This window comes from Rutidosis leptorrhynchoides, chromosome 5 (assembly GCF_046630445.1).
Source record: "Rutidosis leptorrhynchoides isolate AG116_Rl617_1_P2 chromosome 5, CSIRO_AGI_Rlap_v1, whole genome shotgun sequence".
NCBI lineage: Eukaryota > Viridiplantae > Streptophyta > Magnoliopsida > Asterales > Asteraceae > Rutidosis > Rutidosis leptorrhynchoides.
In genome coordinates, this window is record NC_092337.1 from 152,754,200 (window position 1) to 152,778,080 (window position 23,881).

Sequence of the window (23,881 nt, forward strand, 5' to 3'; positions counted from 1 at the left end):
AGTGGGGATGTCAAACCCTATGGATCCATATCTAAGATTCGCGTTCACCGGTTCAAAAACCAATGACTAAACGTTATCGTGCTAAGGGGAATGTTTATGCCGTTGTATAACCTACACACATATAAAGTTTAAGTACTCGTGCCTAGCATGTAAAATGTAAAAAGCACATGTATTCTCAGTCCCAAAATAGTTAAAGTAAAAAGGGATGCTATAACTCATAGTGACAAAAGCGGTAAAGTCGGTAATGAAGGTACGCAAGTAGTAAGTCGGTCCGAAAGGTCGTCAACCTAAATCAAAGGTTACTAGGTCAGTAGGTTGTCTTTATAAATTCCAATAGTTCATAAAATAAGTTTAAGTGTCATCATCATCATCATTCATCATCATAAAAGCTAAGTAAGTTTGACAAGAATAGAGATCGAAATAATAGGCTGATTCGGTCAGCTGCTACGACCTCTACGTAAATTAAAAAGACACATAGTTAGTGGCTATGGCTCCGTATATGAGTCCCCTAATAGCTGACCAATTTTCAGAACCTAAATCGTCTTCGTTTAAGTGCGAGTAGGTCAGAAATTTTAGCACAACGTTAATAGGGTGTAGTGACTATCGGATGGCCATAAATCCTAAACCGTAACTCGGATTAAGACGAGGCCTAAACGGAAAATCATCTACTCGCACCCAACTAACTGAAAATCATCTTTCTAGTAGCCCAGGTGGTATGATCAGATACGAAAATCAGTAGATAAGTGCTCCGGTGGGGTTCTTGGTGCTTGATGCTCATCACGGTTCTCATCCTTGATGCTTGTAGCTTCAAGTGTACAAATCTTTGATGGTTTAGCATCACTTGTGACCAAGATTCACCATCAATACACAATATGTTAAGACCAAGTAAGAACACAACTCATTCATGAGTCTTAGATGGATGATGAACCAAGGTTACATCATATCCTTAGTCTTAACACAATTTCAATTCACAATAACAACTAAAGTTACAAACTTTACATTAATTCAACAAGTAATAGCACAATCTAAGTCAAATGAGGTGATGGAACCCTAAGCTAGAGAGCTTGGATCCATTTCACACAAGTTACAAGGTTGCAAAGCTAGAAAGCTTGAACCTTTAAGTGTTCTTGAAGATCTTGAAGCATAAAGCTTGGATCTTTAAGATATATGAAGATAACAAACAAAAGTTTGAATCTTTTTCACAAAACAACATGATTAAATCAAAAAGAACTTAGATCTAACAAAAAGATATGAAGATTCAAGCTAGAAAGCTTGCATCTTGATTGTTCTTGAAAATCTTGAAGCATAAAGCTTGGATCTTGAAGATGCATGAAGATTACAAACAAAAGTTTGAATCTTTATCATAAAATAGAAAGATTAAAGTATAAAAGAAGTAGATCTACAAAAGATATGAAGATTCAAGCTAAAAAGCTTGAATCTTCCATGTTCTTCAAAGATTCATGCTTGAATCAACAAGATATAAGTAAGATCAAAGCTAAAAGGAACTTTGATCTCCATAAAATGATGATGGTGATCATGAATTTGAAAAGAAAAAGAAGAAGGAAAAGAAGACTTACAAGTAATGCTAGAAAGGAAAGAAAGAAAGAAAGAACAAGTGTGTGAAAAACCAAAATGATCAAGTGTGGAAATGAGGGACTAAAGGCTAGTATTTATAGGCATAATTTCAATTGAATTAATGACATAGCAAGGCCATTTGGCCGAAATTTTGAGGAGGGGAGGGGGAGACACCATGTTGCTTTATGGATCATGGTTGTCTAAAGTGTGTCCTTTTGCTAGAATCACATGTAACAATTAGATAAACCTTATCCATTATGCTAGTATGACTCATAATTAATTATTTATTTATTATTATAGGTTACTAGTAATAATACTTGGGCTAATTAATTGGGTCACTAGCTAGAGTAGGGTGGGCTTGAGCCCAACAAGGTAGAAAGTCCAACAAGACTATCTATTGGGCTTTATCAACTAAATAAATAAAATTAAGCATCCAACGGCCCAGGTAATTATTATTATAAAATGATAATTAATATTTCGCAGTCCAAAAGTTTCGGTTCTGACAAAAGTCAAACGTGCGCGCAGTCCGCGGTTTATTCGTAACGGCAAGTAACACTAATGGTTATAAAGCATCCAATGGACAAGTTAAGCATTCCACATACACCAAGGCATTTTTTTTAAGCATATATGAATATAAAACACGTGTGCCAAGGTTCTGGAGTAATAAAGTAACACTGTACGCACAAATACGCAGTTTCGCTAAAATACAAGGCATAAAAGCAAGTCGAAAAAGTTAGGTCGTTACAACTGCGATCCCCGACAACGGCGCCAAAAAGTTGATGTGTTAAAAATGTGTGCAAGAATGCGTGCCTTTGTAATCTACTTTTGAATTTATAATATCTTAATTTACGATTTACTTTTAGCACCCTAACGAGCAACAAAACCCGATTAGATGTAGTTTAGTATTTTGTAAGTTAAGGTTCGTCCCAAGAGAACGAGTGGATTTAAGAATATAGATTTTGGTTTTTAAACTTTAATCTTTCACACCTTGTTCACATGCTTGAATCTTTCACACCTTGTTCACAATTGCCTTTTTGAATTAAGATCGAACTCAGATTGATAATTGACCTAAGAATACCTACTTCAAGATTATTTGATCAGGTTAACCCTAAAATAGATGGCTAGACTTCCTGCTTGCATTAAGACATGATAATAGGTTTAGTGTGATTAACCAAACCTTAATTATAGTTACTAGCTATAATCCTCACGACTAAATCAATTCGATTATATTTAAGTTTATCAAGCGTTAAGCATAGTGATATTCTAGTTAAAACCTAATAATAATTAATTCGTGTAAACCAGATTAATTTAATAGTGCTATTTTAATCAGACACAAAACATAACAAGAATTCCAGAGATTCTGTCAAAACATAATGTAATGACCCGACTTTTTCAACTTACTTTTGTGCTTGTTACTTTCTGTGAAACTGTGTATTTGTGCGTACTATGTTGGGTTATAATCTGGGATCTCATTTCAGGATTAATTACTTTCGCTAATAACATACAACGTGCCATTAAGTACTTAGTTACTTAACTTGATCCTCGAATGCTTTTATGACCGTTAGTGTCACTTGACGTTTAGAACGAGCTATATGTTTTGGTACACGTTTAACTTTTGTCGTAATTGGAATATTACGACTACGTAATACTAATTATTATTTCCTAATAACAATTACTTGGGTTTATGGTTGGTTAATTACGTTTAGTAATTTACTTATGCTCACTAGTTAGTCTTGTTGGACTTTCTACCTTGTTGGACTCAAGCCCACCCTACTCTAGCTAATGGACTATTTAATTAGCCCAATTTTAAATGGATTATGACCCATATAAATGTAAGATAAAAACCCACTAATTTAAGCCAACATACTAGCATTTTTGTTAACCATAATCACAAATGTTGCATGGGATCCTAACAATAAGCACCACCTTTAGACCACCACTAACCAAAAAGTAAAAAGGTGTCCCCCTTGTCCCCCTAAACCCCACGGCAACCCTCACCCCTCACCACTATAAATACCAAGCTATTTCCTTCCATTTCACACTTGATCTCATTCACATTTTACACACACTTACTCCTTAATTCTCTCTAGTCTTTCTCACTCTAAAAGGTGTAAGTTTCAAATTTTCTTCTTCTTCTTCTTTTCTTCTTGTTTTCGACATCATCATCGTCACTAAAGGATCAAGCTTTTTAGCTTCTTGATCTTGTTATATCTTCAAGATTCAAACTTTGATTTGAATCCTTCAAGAACATAAAAGATTCAAGCTTTCTAGCTTTGAATCTTCATTATTTTGATGGATCTAAGATCTATAGCTTAAGATCACTTTATTTTTGTTAAAAGATCAAAACTTGTGTCTATGATCTTCATGTAACTTGTTGATCTAGCCTTTTGCTTTAAGGATCTTCAAGAACATTAAAGATCCAAGCTTTCTAGCTTAGGGTTTCATTATTTTGTTAAAGATCTTAGCTTTTTAGCTTATGGTCTCATTACTTTTACTAGATCTTAGCTTTCTACCTTATGGTCTCATTAATCTTGTAAAGATCCAAGCTTTCTAGCTTAGGGTTTCTTAATACTTGAGATCTAAGATATTAATATAGATCTTACTTACTTGGAACCTTTTTATTTATGGTGATAAAAATCAAATCTTCATCATCTCATATGATGAAGATGCTTAAATTGTGTCAAAAGGACAAAGGTTGAAGCTTTATTGTGTTTATGCAATAAAGAGACAACCTTGATGTTCAAAACTTGTAGAATGTTAGCTTTTGCTCTTAATTGTGTGTTGATGGTTGAAACTTGGTCAAAGTGATGCTAAAACATCAAAGAGTTTTACACTTGAAGCTTACACGCATCAAGGATGAGAACCGTGATGAGCATCAAGCACCAAGAAACCCACCGGAGCACTTGTTTGCTGTTTTTCGGGGTCTGATTAGACTCCTAGGACTTTTGGAAAATTGATTTTACGATAGTTCATTTCGAGTAGATGACTTTTCGTTTTGGACTCTCCTAAATCGGATATAAGGTTTAGGATTTATAGCCTTCTTGAAATCACTACGCCCTTGTAACGACGTACTGAAAATTCTAACCTACTCGCGCTTAAACCGTCGCCACGGTCAAACGACATCGAGTTAGGATCTGAAAAATTGGACAGTGGTTAAAGGACTCACATACGGAGCCTTGGCCACTGACCACGCGTCTTTTCGTTTTGTATAAAGGTGGTAGCAGCTGTCTGAAGTCAGCCTTTTGTTTCGATCTCTATTCTTGTTGAAAACTTACTTTATCTTTTACGAATGATGATGATGATACTTAAGACTTAATTTATTCACTTTTAAACTTTTGGGGACAATATACTAACTTAGTGACCTTTGACTTAGGTTGACGACCTTTCGGACCGACTTACTACCTGCATACTTTTCATATCGACTTTTACTGCTTATTCACTGTGAGTTATAGCTTCCCTTTTTACTTTACTATTTTTGGGACTGAGAATACATGCGCTTTTTATGTTTTACATACTAGACACGAGTATTAAACTTTACATATGTGTGGGTGACATAACGGCACAAAGATTCCCCTTAGCTCGGTAACGTTTAGTCATTGGTTTATGAACCGGTGAACGCGAATCTTAGATATGGATCCATAGGGTTTGACATCCCCACCCGGGCTAGTCGCGCTAGCATTCAACGGGTGTTTAATACTTCTTAAACAGACGCACTCACCAAGTGTACTTGTAGGGGGTATTATTATTACGTTAAGTTAGTTACCAGGTACCCACGAATAAGCATATACTTTTCATCTTATTTTGAATACGAAATCTCGTGGTCTACATTACATTACTGAATACAAACAAACTATAGCTCACCAACATTCGTGTTGACCTTTAAGCGTGTATTTCTCAGGTGCTTAGACGTTGTTGCTTCCGCTGTTAGACTTGCTGTATTGGTGTTAGACTTACTGTTACAGACTCGCTGTGTTAGACTTCTGCTGCATTACTTAGAGATGTCTCAATCATGGAACTTTTATTTTGCATTCGCAACTTATGTTATTTTGAATAATGGCTTTGTAACGACCTTTGTATCACGTTATCTTTTGTAAAACGTTATCTTTTCATGAATGCAAAACTTGTTTTAAAACAGCATGTAGTATTATACCGTGTAATGGACCTGTTGTTGACGATTCGTACATGATGGTTTTGTACGGGGCGTCACACATAAAATCTGTTTATATCACATAAAGCCGGTGGCTTTGTCAACGAAGCCGGCGGCTTTGTCAACGAAGCCGGCGGCTTTGTCAACGAAGCCGGCGGCTTCGCTGAGGTTTTTGAATAATTGCACCGGATACTTTTTAATTTGATCTGAGTATAAACAACATACGAATTTTAAATAATCCAGATGAAGCCGGTGGCTTTGGTCCATGAAGCCGGCTTCTTCATGTCCCACCTTCGTATTTCTGTTTTCTTCCATATAGTTTAACAGTTCAGGCAATTGATCACAAGATGTTACGCAATTGATCACAAGATGTTACTTGATTCAAGCATATGTGTGACGATCGCTCCAAATCCATATGGACGAACACGTCATTCATCGATTTCATTGCGAGGTATTTGACCTCTATATGATACGTTTTATAAACATTGCATTCTTTTGAAAAGGCAAACCAAATATGAATATTTAAATCAAAGGTTTTCGACATCTGATGATTTCTACATATAGACAATCACTGTAATAATAGTTTACAATAGTACTTCCGTTGACAATGCAGTCAAAATACGATACATGGTGATGATTTGGTGAATGCAACGTTTTCTTGAAAAATATGTCATGTAAGACTCCATGCACATAGCTTGTCTATCATATAAGCAAACAGCGGAAGACTTCTAGGAAACCTGAGAATAAACATGCTAACAAGTGTCAACACAAAGGTTGGTGAGTTCATAGTTTTAGTGTTTCGCATAATCTGTATATAAAAGTGGATCACAAGATTTCAGTTGTTCAATCCAGAAACGTTTATCAAAATATTCTACGAAATTGAGCACCCTGGTAACTAAACTTAACGTATATATAATTTGTACCCTTTGTATAATCATCTTAATAATACACGCAAACCAACGTGTACGCTTCTCAAATAGCATACGTCCGTTAAAAGGCTAGTGCTCTAGCTCAGACGGGGATATCAATCCCTATGGATCCATATACTACTACTCGCGCCCACCAGTTCTTATAACTGGCAGTTACTAGTTACCAAAGCTAAGGGATTTTCGGTTCAAACTCAGTGTAGAATTTAGTATGTACTTGTATCCATTGTGTTTAAAATAAAGTGCATGTATTCTCAGCCCAAAAATATATATTGCAAAAGCAATTAAAAAGGGGGCAAATGAAACTCACGCATATAAATATTGTATATCGGTTAATAAAGCATTTGTATGTATTCTCAGCCCAAAAATGTAGAGAGTAAAAGGGATCTTATGAAACTCACGCATATAAATATTGTATATCGGTTAATAAAGCATTTGCATGTATTCTCAGCCCAAAAATGTAGAGAGTAAAAGGGATCTTATGAAACTCACCTTAGCAGCATATAAAGTCGTCCACCAAAATGTGACCAAAACTCGGATTACCAAATAATCGTAGATCTCAACGTATCAATATTGTGATTCAATATTTCAGAAAAGTACGTAGACGCAACGAAGATGATAAACACTAGGTTTGACTTGAGAACAATACCCTTGAACATTATCCATAATGTCCATAGCTATAACCCATAGTTTTCTTATCTCTATCCCGCTCGAAAACCCGTTTTGAAAGTGACACGCCCATAACATCGTCGTAATATTTTATGTAATAATATTACTAATAATAATAATAATAATAATAATAATAATAATAATAATAATAATAATAATAATAATAATAATAATAATAATAATAAGATTAATAATAATATTAATCTTAATAATAATAATAATATTAATAATATATATAAATATAATATGAGAGAGATAGATAAGAGTTGGAGTGCCTCAGAAATCAGAAAAACGCTCGAATTTATAGATGTGGCCAGATACAGACTGTCATGCGATCGCATGGCCTTCAAGCACATTTCCCATGCGATCGCATGGGAAGGATTTACAGCTCACAAATTTTTGTCTCGTTGTTTGTCGACATATTATTTAATTATAAATATAATATAATTAATTTATAGAATTAATTATATATTATATTAAATTCACGTGCATAGTGGACTTGTAATTTTTGTTCCGATAAGTCGTACGTTGTCACTCGACTTATGTCCCGGTTCCAGTTTCTCGAACGCATTTTCGTACGCTTAGAAAACTAATACTTTATGTTTCGTGACACGTACCTTTGTCAAAATATAGCCTTAAATTATCCATAAACTGTACCACTCAAAGTATATCTTATACTTTTGAGTGTTTTGGTCATTTACTTCTATAAATCATCGTCTCGCTATTTGTTAAAATACATTTTAAAATAGTGTTTGCTGTAGCAAAGTTACTGTAGCAAAGTCAATTTTTACTGTAGCAATTCACTGTCGCAAATTCAATTTCACTGTAGCAAGTAGTGATTTTCGAAAACACTGTAGCATTTTGGGTACTGTAGCAATTTGAAAATACTGTAGCATACTGGTTCATCTTAAACGCTTTAGTTAACTTATCTGAATATCAATCGAATCAATAAACGAATGTTACTATCGTTTACTAAATAACTTGAAATTATATATATGTATATATCTTTTTAATATACATAAATCAGTTTTTAAATACACATTAGAAGTTATTTATAAATAAATTTTAATAATAAGTATTTCAACTTATCATATATATTCAAATAGATATTTAAACCAATAAGTTTAATGTATAGTATCAAACAATTAATACATTGTTAACTTTTCAAGTTATAGTATATATGTATCTATTTACATATAATTGTTCGCGAATCGTCGAAAACAACCGAAGGGTATTTAAATATATAAAAGTAGTTCAAAAATTTTGAGATTCAGTTTTACAGACTTTGCTTATCGTGTCGAAAATGTTAATCATACAAAGATTAAGTTTAAATTTGGTCAGAAATTTCCGGGTCATCACAGTACCTACCCGTTAAAGAAATTTCGTCCCGAAATTTGAGTGAGGTCGTCATGGCTAACAATAAAAATGTTTTCATGACGAATATGAGTCGATAACTAGAGTTTTATCATGGTTGAATAATATAGATACAACAATCCAATTACTCGAAGCGTATGAGAGAAGTTATCGTAATCAAGTGAAATGGAGAATAGAGATGCGTCTTATCTCTTGATGTAGTAACAATTGATTTCCGGATTTTAAGGAATAGAAAATCTTCATAATCTAAATAAGATTTGATTCTTCAGAATTTGCGGAAATTAGGATTTTCTTTGATTAAATGTGTAATCTGCCTCTATTGCTATGTCTGATATTTTGCTATAAATTGACCTCTTCCGTTTCATTTATTTTCACCACTCCTATAATCTTCTTCCTTATTTCATACTTCCTAATAGATTGTGAAAATACTTAATCCAGTTTTGATTCTTGATATTTTCTTAGCTATCGTATCTTTCATTCTTCTTTTTCATCTGCCACCAGAGGAGGTTATTTTCTTCTACTATTACCTTGGGGTTATATTATTTTTCATTCTCCCGTGTCTTTATATTGCTATACGCATTGATATACACGGTTTATAATTTTGAAGTTGTTTTCGGGCTTCATATTTTCCATTATATTTTGGAGCTTCATGCTTTCGTTTTCTCTTCCCGACTTTAAATCAAGCGAATAATGGTCCAGAATTCGTAAGTATGAATTTCGGAATGAACATAATTAATGTTCTAAAAAAAAGGTAATAGCACAATCTGACTTGTCAAATTACCAGAATACCTCGAAAAAGACCGAATCCTTAAGAAAATATTTTCTTGATAGTTTAGAGGTTAAATAGAATGAAAAAGTTATGTAACATGGTTTATAATGAGGGTATGATCTGTCAATTTTTACTGTAGCAATTCACTGTCGCAAATTCAATTTCACTGTAGCAAGTAGTGATTTTCGAAAACACTGTAGCATTTTGGGTACTGTAGCAATTTGAAAATACTGTAGCATACTGGTTCATCTTAAACGCTTTAGTTAACTTATCTGAATATCAATCGAATCAATAAACGAATGTTACTATCGTTTACTAAATAACTTGAAATTATATATATGTATATATCTTTTTAATATACATAAATCAGTTTTTAAATACACATTAGAAGTTATTTATAAATAAATTTTAATAATAAGTATTTCAACTTATCATATATATTCAAATAGATATTTAAACCAATAAGTTTAATGTATAGTATCAAACAATTAATACATTGTTAACTTTTCAAGTTATAGTATATATGTATCTATTTACATATAATTGTTCGCGAATCGTCGAAAACAACCGAAGGGTATTTAAATATATAAAAGTAGTTCAAAAATTTTGAGATTCAGTTTTACAGACTTTGCTTATCGTGTCGAAAATGTTAATCATACAAAGATTAAGTTTAAATTTGGTCAGAAATTTCCGGGTCATCACAATATGCAAGGCTATTAGCCCATAACTAAAGTAAAAACAAATAAAGGATAAGAAATAAGATAAAGAATCATACCGACATAGAAGAAATTGAAAACCAAATGATTGATTAATGAACTTGAATGTTGAAAGGAAATAAAGACCTAACTAATTCGTACTTGAATTCTGAAAAATAGAGAAAACTGAATTAAATTCCAAAAACTCTGACCTAAGGCCTCTATTTATAATATTTCAGGACGGTTACCCAAGCCGGCGGCTTCAGGGTGAAGCCGGCGGCTTCCCTGAGTCGGTGAATTTTTGTTCAAGCAAAACGTGGTCCTTAAGCCAAAAACGCGTAACTGTCTTCCTCAAGCCGGTGACTTGTTACCATGCCAGTGGCTTCATTTATTCGGCAAATCTTTTGGATTTGGTTTCCTTATTCATCTGAACTTGATCAACAAGTCGAGAAACCGTGTCTTCAATGCCGGCGGCTTCATCGTGAAGCCGGATTCATTGTGAAGCTGGCGGCTTTACTTCACTTTTTCTTTGGCTCCAAGTTTAACATATTTTACGAACAAAACTGGAAAATTCTGGAAATCCATGGGGAAGTCAGCGGCTTTGTAGCCCTTAGGCTGGTGGCTTCATCTTACATTCTTCATTTTTCACTGTTTTTGCTCCTGTTTCGTACATAACTTAAACAAAATATCAGAATTACATATTTCCCCTTTTACCCATTTTAGTGCATTTTGGTATTAAAATGACTCTAAAATAACAATATAACTCCTCAAAATATTATAAAAATATTGTATAATTTAGGAATTATCAGTCACCACATTTCATATCTGAACTTCTGTCAGAGAGAAGTACCCTTTCTCTCTCACACAGTTCTTTCTCACTCTAAAACATTAACCACTTAGCAGCAAAACGCTAGACGGATCAATTACAGATTGATCCACAGATTGATTGAGGCCACCCCACGGATCTCTCATCCGTGTTCCGGGTCTGCAGGGATTATTTTCCAAGGGTAAACATCAATCAAAATACTATCGCTCCACGCTAGGCGGATATTGTTTTGTACTGGTACCTTACACCCGCTATATGGAAAATCGTACCAACAGTAAGAAAAAGAACATTTGAATTCCAGAATATGTGACTTGGTGCATTTCGGGGTCTCCCATTGTGTACCCATCGACACCATTGTTGATTTTGGAATTGATGTTGATCTAACATCTTAGTATCTAACACATGTTTTAGATACAAAATGCATTTTTTAAGTTCGTGAATTAATGTTCCGTTAAAATTTTGAACATGATTAAAATCGTGCAGAGTTTTGGAATGGTTTTGGAATCAAGCTCACGTTCGGACTTGAGATGACCATTCTCTTTTGAAAGCACTTGTTTTTCAGCAATTTGCGAATGAAGATCCTAAATGTTGTGAGCAAAACTCTCAGCTTTTTTATTGTATGCTTTTGCTTAAATCTATGAATGAAGGCACTTGTTTTTCAGCAATCCACGAATGTAGATCCTAAATGTTGGGAGCGAAAATCTCAGCTTTTTCGTTGTATGCCTTTGCTTGAATCTGTAAATTAGTTTGAACAGTAGCTGCTTTTCTTTGAAGGTTTTCATTTCTAATTTGTTGTATGAATGAAGTGAATCCAATTCTTTGATTTGAGCTTGCAACTTGTAAATATCTGCCAAAGATGTCTTTTGAATTCTCCGTTCATCTTCCAGCTTACAGATCGATTTAATCTTTCAGTTCCCAATCATTTGATGCATCCTTTAGATCGGAAGACTGTTCTCTTATCAATTAAACCTATGTTTGATGTTGTTGATGAAGTTTATTTTGTACCAAAACATAATTGGAACGTTTACCTTTGTTGTGACACGAGCAACTATATTGATAATGTGCAGTTACATCTGAAGGAGACAGTTCCTCTGGTGTCATCAACAAAGCTCTAGATCAAGGATCATAGCTTGTGTTGCTTGCTCGTAAATAATCATTGCTCACGTTGTTGGAGTGTTGTAACAATAATAACATCTCTTGTTTCGATGGTTGAATCGTTCAAAATCTAGTTTCGGAGGATAATGGAAGGATACTCGTCACTTGAAGTCGTTGGTAGAAAGGTGTTTGTTTTGGACCTTGTTGCACAAAACCAAACTCGAAAATGTTCAAGAATTAATAAATCCCAAACGTATGCGAACTTCTGTAAATTTCGTTCGAAATCTTAACAAGAATTGTTAATTTTTTTTGACTCCGTTACTACTTTCTGTAATATGTTAACCGACTTCGTAAACAATTTAAGAAATGGACTTAAACTGAATTTGGGTCAGATTACAACTTGAGCTATTGATGAGCCTCCTTGATTAATCAGATTAAATATAGGCCTCCTTGATTAATCAACTAATTTATTACCCACAATCTTACGGATTTTTAAAAGAATTATGATCAAGCATAGAATAATCTGGTCAGGTTCGGTCCATGCTTAACATCAAAAGAAGCGGGATTTAAGGGTCAATTGGGTTTAACTCTCCAGTCCGGACTATCGTGAATAACCCCTTGCGAGATGAGGATCTTAGCGGGGGTGGTTAAACATAGACCCACAATCGGCGGGTAGTCCGGTGAACGATGGCTCGCGCTGGGTTGTAGGGTTTATGTTCGTAGAACGTTACTTGTATATCAAGAGTATCTAGTGAAATGCTATAAGTCTGGTAGCGCGGGTATAATTGCGCTATCTAGATAGCGCGGCTAGTCCGTACGTTGATACTTAAAATAGTATGTGTGTAAGTTTCCCAAAGAACGAATCCCTTGCCTTGTGATTTGAGTCCGTTATTTATAGCTACAGTGCTGTTTGCTTATTGGAGCTACGTGTTCCACGTTGCTTTCTTGTCAGTACTTCCTGGTCGTTCGGGGGAGGGGACCAGGGAACAGTATTGTTACTCTTTGCTAGCTGTTGGTCCTTTTATAGACATCGTGACAAGTACAGGACACAACATCTTCATGTAGCGCGCTATCCTAATCTGGCGCACACTAGCACACATTTACTTGCGCCTGAAGTGCCAGAGCGCGAGGGATGTGCACCTATGGTGCAAGTGTGACGCGCAACACGGGCCAATCGGGTATGCGTATCATTATATAGGCCTCCTTGATTAATCAACTAATTTATTACCCGCAATCTTGCGGATTTTTAAAAGAATTGTGTTTATAGTTTTTTATGTGATTGACGATAAATATCTTATAGTTTTAAATGTAGTTTTCATAAAAGAAGAGATGATGTTTATGTAGTATGGACACACACATTAATAGTACATTAGCATTACATGTATAGTTATTTCAAATAAACTAAAAAAAGTCGACAAAATATTGTCTGATAAAATCAGCTAACACTCAGAAAATATCATTTTTAACGACAGTATAAAGGTCACCGACGAGGGCATTACCCACCCACCCAATCATATTCAGGAAATATGTCATTCTCACTTCCTACACCAGTTAAGAGGAAACATCGAGATATTGCACTCATGAAAATGTTCGAGGGAACCTTGCTAGATATGGGCAGAATTCACCATTTGCAAGAAACTTCAGAGAACTGCTTAACCAATTATCAAGCAAACTGGATTATGAAATCCTAAGTGAGACTCGAACTCGGGGTGACTCGGACACCCAGAAGGGCAGTAACTACTTAACAAACATCGTTTATAAAGGAAAAAATTCAAACATTTGGACTAGAAATCCACATAATACTTAATGCGGCAATCCGTTGTACCCCGAATCTTATTATCCTATTAGTAGTGATAATATGAAAGAAAAAAACGTGAATTTAACCTTAACCGTATCTCTAGCATCAGTCATGTTCCTTAACCCATAACATCCGTAAAGTCCCTCGTTATGAATTTATGTTTTTTATTCACATAACATAAATTTTAACCCTAAACCCACCAAGGATGGGCCGTTGCTGACTCCAAAAGAAGGTAAAGGTAAATTAAAGTAAGCTTATGCCAAAGCTTTACCTAGGTCCAACACAAAAAGGGCATAACAAACTAAATGCAAAATCAGTCGATAAAAACAATGGCGATTGTTGTTGGTCTTCTATTAGAAGATTGAAAACGAGTTACAGGATGTTGAATCTAAAAAAAACAGCAAGAATTGGAAGAGATGGCAGACCCCCATTAAAATCAAGGTGTACGACGTGTGCAAAACAAGTCAATCAATCCAAAAAGGGCTCAGAATGGCGATTCGATATAACCAAGCCCAAGCCTGAAGAGTGACAGGGCCATTCAATTGCTTCAGGTTCATATAGTTCGATCAACAAAGAATAATTGTATGACTACGGCTGTCGCCTAAGATTGAAATGGCAGAAAAGGCCATTTTCTCAGTAAGTTTCATTATCATTATATTTTATTCTAGTTTAATTATGAAGATTCTATGATACAATATTAGAGGATTCGGTAGTGGCATTTATTGCTCATGAAAAACCGTCGTTTTTAGTACTTCAAGAAACAAAACTGAATAAGGTAAATAATCAGTGGATACAGTCGCTTTGGGGAGATGTTAATTGTGAGTTCATTCAACGGGAAAAGGTCGGGAAATCGGGTGGCCAACTTCTTATTTGGTATACTTCTGAGTTTGAGGCAGTAGACGTGATTTCAATCGAGTTTATAATTGCTATCAAAGGTAAATGGAAAAGCAATGGTCATATTTTAAACGTGGTAATGTCTACGGGCCCATGAAGACTCCAAGAAACTTAGGTTTTGGGATTCTTTATACGCTCTCGTAAATCACGAGGCTTTGTGGAGATTTTAATGAAGTTAGAAATCAATCGGAACATTTCAATTGTGACTTTATAGAAAATAGAACAAGGTGGTTTAACGACTTCATCCGGTCAAACAACCTTTTTGGTATCCCACTGGGCGGTAGAATTTTTACACGCGTGAGTGATGATGGTATCAAATTCAGTAAACTGGATCGGTTTATGTTTTTCGAAAAATTCTATCACATTTGGGAATGCCTATCAGCAGCTACCTTGGAATGTACAAAATCGGACCATTGCCCGATTGTTCTAAAAGATGGAGATAAGAATTTTGGCCCAAAACCTTTTAAAATCTTTGACATATGGCATAAAGAGGATGGTATAGAGAAATTAGTAACTGATGCGTGGCATGAGTTGAGCTGTACTGGTTCGAGACTAGACGGTATGTTTATGAATAAATTAAAAAGTGTTAAAGCATGTCTCAGGTCCTGGAGTTATGAGAGGTATGGCCAGTTAGATAGCGAGATCTAAAAGCACAAGAATGTGGCTCTAGAATTAGAGCTAAAGGCAGAAACAATGACTCTAGAACATCATGAATTAGATGCGTGGAAGTGCTAAAGGAAAATGTCGACGGATAAGGAAAGGATCAAAGAAGGTATGATTAAACAAAAAGCCTGTGTCCCTCTTGAAGGTGATGAGAATACAAAGTTCTTCCACTCGTTGAATCAAAATAAATACATGAAATGCAACATTCGGAGTTTAAGCATTAATGGTAGTTGGAATGAAAACCCAAGCGATATAGAGGAAGAGGTGTTTAAACATTTTAAGTGTAGATTCGAAGGACTTGACCTGTCTAGACCTTCAATGGAAGAGTTGTTATACTCATCGATATCAAGTGATGAATCAGTGGCCTTGGAACAATCTTTTTTGGAAAAGAAAATTATTGAAGCTATCAATGATTGCGGGAGTACAAAGGCACCGGGCCCTGATGGGTTCAATCTACGTTTTTTCAAAAAGTTTTGGGATGTAATAAATAGTGATTTAATCGACGCGATCTAGTGGTTTTGGGATAAGGGCAGTGTTGCAAAAGTCGATCGACTTGGCCGACGCGTCGTTTTTCAGGCATGGCCGATGCGTCGTTGCTAAAAAGTTGGTCAAATGTAAAAAGTCGGTCAAAGTCAGAAAAAGTAGGTCAAATTCGGAGTTTATCAAAGTCGGTCCAAGTCGGTCAAAGTCAGTCAAAGTCGGTCAAATTTTTTTTTTATTTTCTTTTTGTAATAGTGTTAATAATTGTTAGTTTTTCATGTTTATTGTAAATATAGTTTATATTTTAAGATTCGATCTATATAATATTATATATAAATATATTTAATAAAACTATTTTAAAAAGTCAACGTTAGTCAACGCCCGTTGCGTCCGACGCGTCGTTTTTTAGGCATGATCGATGCGTCCCCGACACGCGTCTTTTATAACATTGGATAAGGGTGAAATATCGAGAGGTTGTAATGCTTCTGTTGAGTCCCCAAAGCAATTAAGGATTTAATTATGACAAAACAGCAGATATGTACAATAGAATGTTATGTGCAGCCAGCACAGGTTTGTTCATGTATAGACATCATATATTGCTATGCCGAGTGTTTAGTTTGCTGCCTAGTCTACCAGCACAAGGTAGACAGTACTCTGCAATTAGTACATGATGTGTACCCAGCAATTCAAGAATATCAAGTGACACAGCATAGAAGAACTAGCATGGCTGGAAAGCAGCTTACTACACGAGACAGCTATGCTCCATTACAAGCATAGTAGTTTCCTGAGTGGTCTACATCAATTGTACTATTCAACAGAAGGTGAAGACAAAGTTGAACAGAAAAGGACACGCATCGGCGGCTGATAAGTGACCTTACAAGACCACGTGAGAATGCAGAAGTTTAACGCAAGTGCAGACATGTGCTATTCTTTGCCAACGCCTAGGGAACACAACATTCTATTTGTTTAATCAAATAGTGGTGCCAAACCGAATTGGGGTGTTCCTGCAAATAGCTACCAAAGAGGAAAGAAGAGACCACGTTCTCTGATGCGGTTGTCCCCACAAGTATAGACATCATATGTACCAGTGGATAATAGAACAATTACACGGTTAATAGGACAACTATAAATAGAAGTATTCACTATTGTAACAACTAGTGGTGTGGGTTTTATTTATTAAGAGTCCAAACGTGTAATAGCTTTAGATAACCTCGATAGCTATAACTTAGGTAAATCTGTATCAACCAACTATCATTCCGCCAAGGATAGTTGTGATTCTTTGTGATTTATATCAATAAAGAATAACCGTTGAAAATTATCTTTGACTCTTATCTAATTTACTTACATGAATACTAATTTGCTTAAACTGTTAAGATAATCAAAAAGAATTGTATTCACCCCCTCTACAATACTCCTGTTGTTAATCAAGGGACCAACAACTGGTATCAGAGCTTCAGTCTTGATAACTTAATATATTGGATCTGAATTCTCTTATGGCCGCATATTTTAATATAGCTTACCTTGAAAATGGGTCATCCAATAGACCACCCAAATTTGATGAAGATAAGTATGAAATCTGGAAAGCTAGGTTTATGCTTCATCTTGAGTCTATTGACCTACTCATACCTGGAATTGCTACTGATGGTCCTTTCATTCCCACTAAAACACTTGATAGTGTTCCTGCTACAGCAGACACTCCTGCTGTTCCTGGCAGAAAGGTTGTTCTTCCCCCATCTAGATGGGTGGATGAGGACAAACGTCGTGTTGGACTTGACCCTAAAATCAGAACCCTGTTAGCTATAACCTTACCTAACTATTTGTTCAAACTGATTAAGGGAAAACTGAATGCTAAGCTTAGGTTAGACTATCTTGATGTTACATATGAGGGTATAGATGAAGTTAGGCAAAATAAGATTATAGCTTTAAAAAGAGAATATGAAATGTTCTTTGCCTACAAAAGTGAGACCCTTAAGCAAACCTTCATTATGTTTAACTCTTTAATTGCTGACTTGCTCACCTTGAAAATCACATATACTGATTTTGAACAAGTCAACAAATTCATTGACTCACTGCCTGCAAAATGGAAACCTGTTACTGACCCATTAAGAATCACTCAGACTTTAAAAATTTTTAACATGTCTTCTCTGTATGGTACACTTTGGAACCATGAGAAGGCAGAGGCCAAACTTGATCTTAATTTGAAAGAAAACTTTAAATCTGCCCCCACCACTTCAAAATCTACAAAGTTAGATGATACTGCTCTTGTTACTACTGCTAAAAAGAAAGCTCAAAAGGATTTACTGGTTCAAAGGTTAATAGCAGAAGAAGAGTCAGCTAAAGATAATGAGGATAGTGGTACTGGGTCTGAGGAAAGCAGTGATGATGAGGATGATGTGGAAGGGTTTGCTGAAGGTATAGCATTGCTTGCTAGGCAGTTCAAAAAGTTCAATCGTAGTAGAACCAGCAAGCCATACAAGGTGAGTAAGAAACCAAGTGCTAGGTATGGTAGCAAATCAGTCAAGGGCCCCAAATCTGAATGTTACAATTGTAGGAAGGTTGGACATTTTGCTGCTGAATGCATGTCTAGGAAAACTTCAACATCACATGCTAACTCCTTCTCAAACGCTGAAAAGTACAAGAACAAGTACAAAGCAATGAAGGCTCAGATGAAGGAAAGCTGAAAGGCTGGTAAAAAGGAGAAGAAGTCAGAAAAGGTACTAGTAGCTAAGCATCATGTTTGGGATGAAACCAGTTCATCTTCATCTTCTGACAGTGAAACTGATGATGATTGTGCTAGTTATGCTTATGGTAAAAAAAAAAGTAGTAGTACATTTATTGCTGACATGAGGGAAGTTGATCAGAAAAGAGACTCACCTCAATGGAAATCTGAAATGCTGTATAAGGTTGATAATTTTCGAACTTATACTAATGATGAAAAAGCTGAAATGTTTGACTACCTGAGAATTGACTTAAGCAGAGAAGCAAACGTGAAGAAGTTTTCAAAATTAAAGTTAAATCTTTAAATGAAAAACTTAAATGCAGATCTGATGAAATTAAGATTTTGAAAGATGAAATTTCTAAACTTGAAAAACAAAATTATGCCTTAAAATCTCTTCATTCAGATGCAGCAGTAGTCCAAAACCAGCTTACTGACCTTAAAAGGGTGGTAGCCTCTTGGTGTTTATCTGCTCAACACACAGTCAAGTGCATTAATGAGCAGATACCTGCCCAGGTTGAGGCATTCTTTGTTGGTGACTATGCTGCTGCTGCTCATGCTGAAGTCACTTTCATGGACCCTATGGTCTTTAACTTCAATTTTTGAATTAAAACCTACTGCATTTAATGCGTAATGGGAGTGATGAGTGTTCAAGCCGATTAAACGTCATGTCAACAGTCTGTGTTCCCTTGAAAACATGTTAGTCTGCCACGTCTGCCCACGCGCCTGCAGATGACAGTTGCCATTTTCTCTCTCCTACATTTTTTCACCAATCCAAAAGGTTAAATAGGGTGATTCATTTTCCATAATAATCCTCAGTTATTAAAATTTCCAATCTCATACTCTTCTCCCAAAAATCCCCAAATATTCAAAACATTCAAACATTCATCTTCAACATTCATCAATGACAGACCAACAGTAACAACCACAACCTATTGAGAACCAACCAGAGGAACAACAACAGCAACAACAACAACAACAACCACCAGAACAGCAACAACAACCACCACCACCGGCACCGGAGGAACAAAATGAACCGGCATAGTTGTTAGCTCTACACCCTACCTTGTAAAGGCTGATACAGCGCCTGATCATGAACTTATTTACCTATCTAGAGGCAATGCTGCTCATGCTCTTTCCATTCCCAAGTCTAAAACACCATGGGCTATGAGACTTTGATTGACTATGTGAGGCAATCTCCACTTGCTCGATCTATCACCGGCGTCCCTTCCAGATTCTATCTGGCCTGCTTAGGCAGATTTTAGTATACGGCCACGATGGCCAACAATCTACAGGGTACTCCATGTATTCGTGGCATGGTCACCGAAACCCTAAATTGCTCTGTCACCGTTGATGCCATCAGACGAGCTCTACAATTCCACCTTCAAGTGATGACGTTAGGAGGGAGGTGTTGAAGATTATTGGTTATGCTGGTGATGTGGTCCACAACCCGTTGAGGAAGCACATGCCACTGTTGTGGTACTATTTCTTTGGTTTGCTGACACAGTGCATCAGCCAGAAGTCCGGAAATTTTGATCAATGCTCAGATTTTGAACTTAAAATAGGTCATGGGTTGCTGTTCAATCGAAACATTGACTATGCTGCCAAGTCTACTTGAGGTTAAGAGAAATGGTGCTTTCACCAAAACGGACACACTTGATTCCCTTTCCAAGGTTTTTAAGCCTTGTTTTTGAAAACGAGCTGGGTGATGCCTACAGGCAAATTCCTGATTTTTCAATCGACCTGCCTTTAAAGTAAGGGGGAATGACAAAGGAGAAACATGCTGCTCCATATGCTGACTTAACGCCAGCAATGCTTGAGTATCTTGCTGCTCGAGGTGGAGCTACCCAATTGACTGCCTCTGGTAGTGCACCAGCTGAGGGGGAGGAACCTCAGCGCAAGCCAGCTGTTCGAAGGAAGAAGCCAGCTACCACAACTAGAACAGCCACCGTCGCAGATACTGGTAAAGCAGTAGTTGTATTAGAATCTAGTGCTCTCTGATCATAAAGAACAACCATAGTCTTATATACTGACTACCCATTTTTGTATTGGAATCTGTTGCTCATCTATTTCTTGGTAACAGGCAAATCCAAACGTACAAAAGCTGGCTCCAAGCATGCCACAGGGGAGGTTGTACCAGTCTCAACTGCTGCTCCTGAAAAGGATGATTCTATGGAACCTGGTGTGTCTCTAGACCAAACAGCAGAAATAACTAACATAATTCAAAAATATTTATCTGCTGACTTAAATGTTGTTAAGCTGATTGGTTTTAAAACTAGTGTTAGGAGTAGCAACCCATACTCCTCTAACCAGGCACTTCCACATTTTTCAAAATTGTTCTTCAGGAAATATCCTCTGCTGACAGTACAACCAGCAGAGAACATACTTGACCCCCAAAGAAGACTTGAGCTGGGTCCTCATCGTGTTGAAACAGCTCATGCTACTACTCAGCCCACTTATAACTTGGATCATGTTAAGATTCACACTAATAAAACAAAACCAGCTAAAACTCTTACACTATCTGAGTCATCATGTGTTGCCAATGAGTCAGCAGAGTCACAACTGCACTTACAGATACCACACTCTGTCTCAATAGAAGGGCTAACTAAAACACATGTTTTTCCCCAGAGACCAACATCAGATGCAATTGTTGAGTCAAATTTATTTGATTCTGCAATTGTTAACAAAACTTGTTACTTTGTTTCAGATATTAGCAGGGCAACAGATGTTAATCCTGGTGTTGTGGCTGGTACTGGAGTGCCTTCTATTGCTGCTAGTACTGGTCCTAATACAGCTATTATTAAACCGACTGCTGCTAATACTACTGAGGATGAAGTGGTTGCTGGTTCCATTAATCTTACTGTTAATGAGGAGATAGCTACTGCTGATGCTTCTGCTACTCCTCCTGTTATCCCCAGTGTTACTGCCTCAACTACTGATTCTGAAGTTGTTGATGAGATGATTGTTGAACCTCCTCTTGTTATTGAAAAGGTTATTGATAAGGTTCTTAAGGAGGTTCTCCTTTCTGATCTTACTGGTTCTCAAGAACCACCATTGGATGCTGGTACCTCTGCTACAGCCACTGCTGCATCTACTAAGGCTGAGGTCTCTGCTGAAAAGCCTAAGTATGTTTGCCAGGTACCAGATCTGGAAGAGGTTGTTCCTAAACCTGTTTTCAAGGGAGTATCCATTACTCCTAAAGTTGCTCATCTAGTGGACCAACTGACGATTGATCCACAGACTGCTCTTGTTGAGGCCAGTAAATTACCTGATGAGGAGCTGACTCAACTACTGTCACAGTTGGACCAGCCAGCCAAAGAAGAAGTTTATGAGAGGCTAGCTACACTTGAGAACATTATCGAGCAGCCATACTGTAACACCCTCAAACTGGGCTTAGTAGTAAATGACCTTTTTATCCTTAGTTAATATTAATTTATTAATATTAGTTATTTTAATAATTATGTTTTCATAATTAGTGGTGTATGGGATAAAGTACGCTTTGTGACAAGGGTCACAGAACAGGTTTTGTTACATGAAATGGACCTCGTTAGAGCTGCCTAATGAGGTACATTGTGTTTTAGATAACTGGTAAATACCCGTGTGAAATGGGGAGTGGGGTTTCCTCACTATGAAGAAACCCCAATTGAATATATACTCCTGTACGTTCCTTCCTTTACCATTTTTAGAAATATCAAACCCTAATCACACTTTAGCTTCTTAAATTCATAAAATCAAATAGTGTAAATAAAGCCTTGTGATTTCGTGCATAAGATTGTTGTGATTTCAAGGATCAAAACGAGGTAAACAACTCTGAATTTGATGAATTAAATTGAGTTTTGTAAAAATGAGTTTTTGAAGCTTGAATCTTGTTGATATGTGTTTGTTATGCTCAATTGATTTTAGAAATAGTTTATATATGTGTTATGTGGTATTCTTGATGCATTAGATTGACCCAAACAAGCAAAAATCGAGTTTTTTGGTCAAAAATGCGAAAAACAGTGTGCTGGAGCTGTTCTTCAGCTCCCACACAAGTGACATGTCACCCGCACGAGTGACCACACTTTTGAGGGTCAACCACACGTGTGAGGACTCACTCGCACTAGTGAGGCCTCAGCCATGCGTGTGAGCACCGATCAGATTTGTGGAAACTTGTTTTGGTCATAACTTTCAAACCGTAACTCTGTTTTTGATAAATAAACTATCGTTGGAATCGTCTTAAAGTTTAATTTCTAATGGTAAGGTTTTAAAATAATAATTCAAACTTTATTTTGGGTCAAAGTTATTCGGAAGCGTGTTTGCTCCATTTTACGCTCATACGGGAGTTGTTATTGATAGGGATTTTTGGGTAAACTTGCGCATAATGGATCATAAACTTATTTGTGTAACTTAATAGCATGATTTGATGGTATGATATCGATTATTCGTTGAATGTTACTGCTGTTCTTCATCACTCGAACGAGTGAGCTTTCACTCGTACGGTTGAGGTAGTCAACCGTGTGGTGAACCGTGCGAGTGAGTGGTGATGAGCAACTTATGTTTGGATTGTGATGATACGTATGGATGTTACGTGACTCGTACGAGTCACTAGTTACTCATGTGATGAACCATACAGATCATGTGATTCATTGTAGGATGTTTGGTCATAGACCAAACGTACGAGTGAGTTGTCAACCGCACGGTTGATTGTTCTCAAACGTGCGTGTGATGGTGTTACTCGTACAGTTGACAGAACACTTGTAAAGTGATTAAGTGTTGATTTTGGCGTTGTTTTCTTATTGTCGGGTTGTTATCAAGATATGATTACTGACTCGGTTTGTATCATTCTCAGGTGATAAAGAAACGGAGAAGACTCAGTAACATTAGACCACTGAGTTCTTGCTGGTAATTGGTGAGTGGGACTATCCCTTATGGATATTGGTATTTAGTAACAAGTGTAGTTACTACCCGATGTTTGGTTAATATAGATTATGATAATCTATGTATGCATGTTAATTATTATTGTAATGATAAGTAGTAGGTTATACTACTGTTATCAGGTTTCCGCTTAGATTAAAATAGTAGAATGCCTGATTAGATTGCCTTGTGGTTATTAGTGATGTTACCTACGGTGAGATTGTAGGTGGGTTATGTGCACATTAGGGAACTGGCCGTGTATAGAACGATCAGTACCGTCAGTGTATAGAAGGGACGGAAAAAGTTAACCGTGTATAGAAGGGTTGGGCTCGGGGGTTATTGTACGGGCAGTATACTGTAA